Below are 3370 nucleotides of genomic sequence, written 5' to 3' on the forward strand. Positions count from 1 at the left end.
TTGTTTTAGGACTGAGGATTTTTGAGGCATTAGAAAATAAAATTTTGGTTTCAAATTTTTTAGGGGATGAGGAAGAGGTTCTGAAGCTCCTAGTTGACTTAACGTCTCAACGTTAAGAACTGTTTCAGTTAGTGGTTTCCACCCTTATCAGACTCAAGACCCCCTTCTTACAAGAGACATTTTGTAGGGCTTCCTTGACTGTCCTGAAGTAAAATTCATAGATAAGGTAACTATCCTCATATGTAACATTTTGCATAATGCCTTATCTGTAATGAGGAAGAAATAGCAGGAAAATGCATATATAATATCATTTAAGTGCTAAATACTCAGATACTGCTCTACTAGAAAGAAGTAATTAAGTGGGATATGTTTGCCAATGTGACAGCTATAATACAGACGGATACAATGGTATGTTGAACTGGTTATTTAAATAACCATTTTAAATATTGCTTTTGATATGACTTTCTGAAATGATGAATAACTTTTGGTAAAGTTCCTAATAAGACAAATTACAATCTTTTCTTATTCATATAGCAGTCACATTCTTGGAAAATTGTTTATTGAAACAGTACAAAGCATATTTTGTGTTTATATATAAAATGGAGTTAGTTTCCAGGCTCAGAAAATGATAATGATTTTTTCACTGACTTGACTGGGAGTCTTGTAGATGTGGGCGTATTGTCTCACACTTACAGGTCATCTGGCATCCCTAGTCCATACATGCTAGATATCTATAGCACCTGTTGTCATTGTGACAGCCAAATCGTTCCACAGAGTTACAGAATGTATCTTAGGAGTAGTAGTATCCCTGTTTTGATCTGCTGGGCATGTGGGGCTCTCTGAGTGTGTATCTGAGTGTACTTTCCTCTTTCTCTCCTGTAGTTCTCCCTCTCTTAGTTGTGATAGTATGGTTATAATATAAGGACATGGAAGCAAAGTGTGCTGTTAAACATGTTTCCCCATAGCATATATAACCCTCTAGTATTCTATATTGCTATGTATTATGCTTATTGCTTTTTACCTTTCTCCCTTTGCTGAAATGTAAGCTCCAAAAACGTGGACTTTTTTTTTTTTTCAGTCCTTGTTCATGGCCTAAGACATGCTATGCTTGCATAGCTGTTTAAATATTGTTGGCTGTATGAATTAAAGAATATAACGTCAGCATTTTTTAATTACTTCCATTTTTATACTGTATTGTCATGATAGATACTAAATTGAGTTTTATTTCTTGAACACACCATATTGCTTCAGAACTCTTTTGTGTGTGTTATTCTCTTAACATAGAATCTTTGTCTTTTTTTCTCTTTTTTCACTTGTCAAATTAATACTAGTCTTTCTCAGTAATCATCTCTGCTGCTTAGATATCACTTGCCATCCCGAATTGTCTTTTTTCCTTGTGTCCACTCTTATGGTTGCATTTATCTGTCTGTATGGTCACTTACTTGCTTACATGTCTATGCTATGCTTCCTTTCTGTGTTATGAACCCTTGAGAGTAAGGATCTCTATCAGTCTCTCTATTCCCAGCACCTATATAATAGATAAATTATAGGTACTCACGTATGGAATTTCAGCTTGAATTGGTTTTAAATGGAGTCTTTATAAAGATTTTTTGTGTTGGTGATCTCTTCTATCTCTCCCTAAACTAGGGTTTCCCTTGACAGTGCTGAGTGATGAACATTTAAAAATAATTTTATCTTGACGTTCCTAGTAGGAATAGTTGACATATTAAATGTTAATTGTCAGTCACAGGTTTAAACATTTATTTCTTATAGAATTAGAACTCTCCATTGGAAATTGTACTTTAATGCTGAAAGAACATATGAATTAAATGAGGAAATACATAGGAAATTCACTGTAAAACATTAAATAAATGTTTAATAATAAATCAGTAAATATTTATTATCTGTCTGCCTTTTCTTTCCGAGTTGGTTATATGGGAGAGAGAAAACTCAGTTTAGTTGTTGGGTACTATCCAAGTCGATTCCGACTCATACTGACCCTGTGTGCAGCGGAATCAAACGCTGCCCTGTCCTGCACCAGCCTGACAATCCTTGCTGTTTTTGCACCCATTGTTGCAGCCACTGTGTCAATCCATCTTGTTGAGGGTCTTTCCCTTTTTCTCTGACCTTCTAGTTTACCATGCATGATATCCTTCTCCAGGGACTGGTCCCTTCTGACCATATGACCAGATTAGGTGAGATGAAGGTTGGCCGTTCTCATTCTGGCTGCACTACTTCCAGGACAGCTTTACTACTGCTTGAAATACATCTTGGTGTTCTTAACTGTGATTTTATATTTTCTCTGGGTCCATGGTAACACCTACAGTTATAATGGCAGTCAGTGATAAAAATTGTACAAACTATTATGCATTTTTTTCTTTAGCTTTTTTTTTAAAGTAATGAAAGTTTAGATTTTGAAGTTCAGCATTTAAATGCTTATTTATTTCTTGCTAAGTGCATAGCTTTGAGAGTAATCTGCTATCAGATGAGGAGAGAGATTGTTGAATAACTAGGCTTTAATCATAGGTATGAATAACTGAGAGGGGCACTGGTGTACTTGTCTAAACAATAAACTATTTTGTACAAAAATATAATTCTTCTGACATCAGTATTTGCATGGTACTTTTTACCATTTACTGAGCTATGTGATATTGTTGTTGTTATGTGCTGTCGAGTCGGACCCGACTCATAGCAATCCCTCCTTGGGTTGCTGAGGCAGCATCACTACGGAAGTAGATTGCCCAACCTTCCTTCCAAGGAGTGGCTGGTGGGTTTGAACCGCCAGCCTTCTGGTTAGCAGTCAAGTAAGTGCCTTAGGCACTACGCTACCAGAGCTCCTGAGCTACGTTATAACCTCACCATATTGTAATTGATTGAAACCAAAACAAAAACCAGACTTGCTGTCACTGAGTTGATTTTCACAGTGACCCTAGAGGTCAGAGTAGAACTACCCCATAGAGTTTCCAAGGAGCTCTGGTAGTGTAGTGGCTAAGGCATTTGACTGCTAACTAGAAGGTTGGCACTTCAAACCCACCAGCCACTCCTTGGAAGGAAGATTGGGCAGTCTACTTCTGTAGTGATACTGCCTCAGAAACCCAAGGAGGGGGTCGCTATGAGTCGGGTCTGACTTGATGGCACATAACAACAACAACAGCAACATAGAGTTTCCAAGGCTATAAATCTTTATGGAGGTAGCTGCCACATTTTTCCCCTGAAGAGAGGCTTGTGAGTTCCAACTGCTTACCTTTTGGTTAGCAACCAAGTTCTTAACCTCTGTGCTACCAGGGCTCCTATATTTGAGTAAATAAAATAGTTTCAAAATTTTATCTTTACTCAGTCACAAAGCTATTAAGTAGCAGAACTAGGACTC

The sequence above is a fragment of the Orycteropus afer genome, unplaced genomic scaffold (genome assembly GCF_000298275.1).
Source record: "Orycteropus afer afer isolate SDZICR_OR568_19922 unplaced genomic scaffold, OryAfe1.0 scaffold00188, whole genome shotgun sequence".
NCBI classification, from domain to species: domain Eukaryota; kingdom Metazoa; phylum Chordata; class Mammalia; order Tubulidentata; family Orycteropodidae; genus Orycteropus; species Orycteropus afer.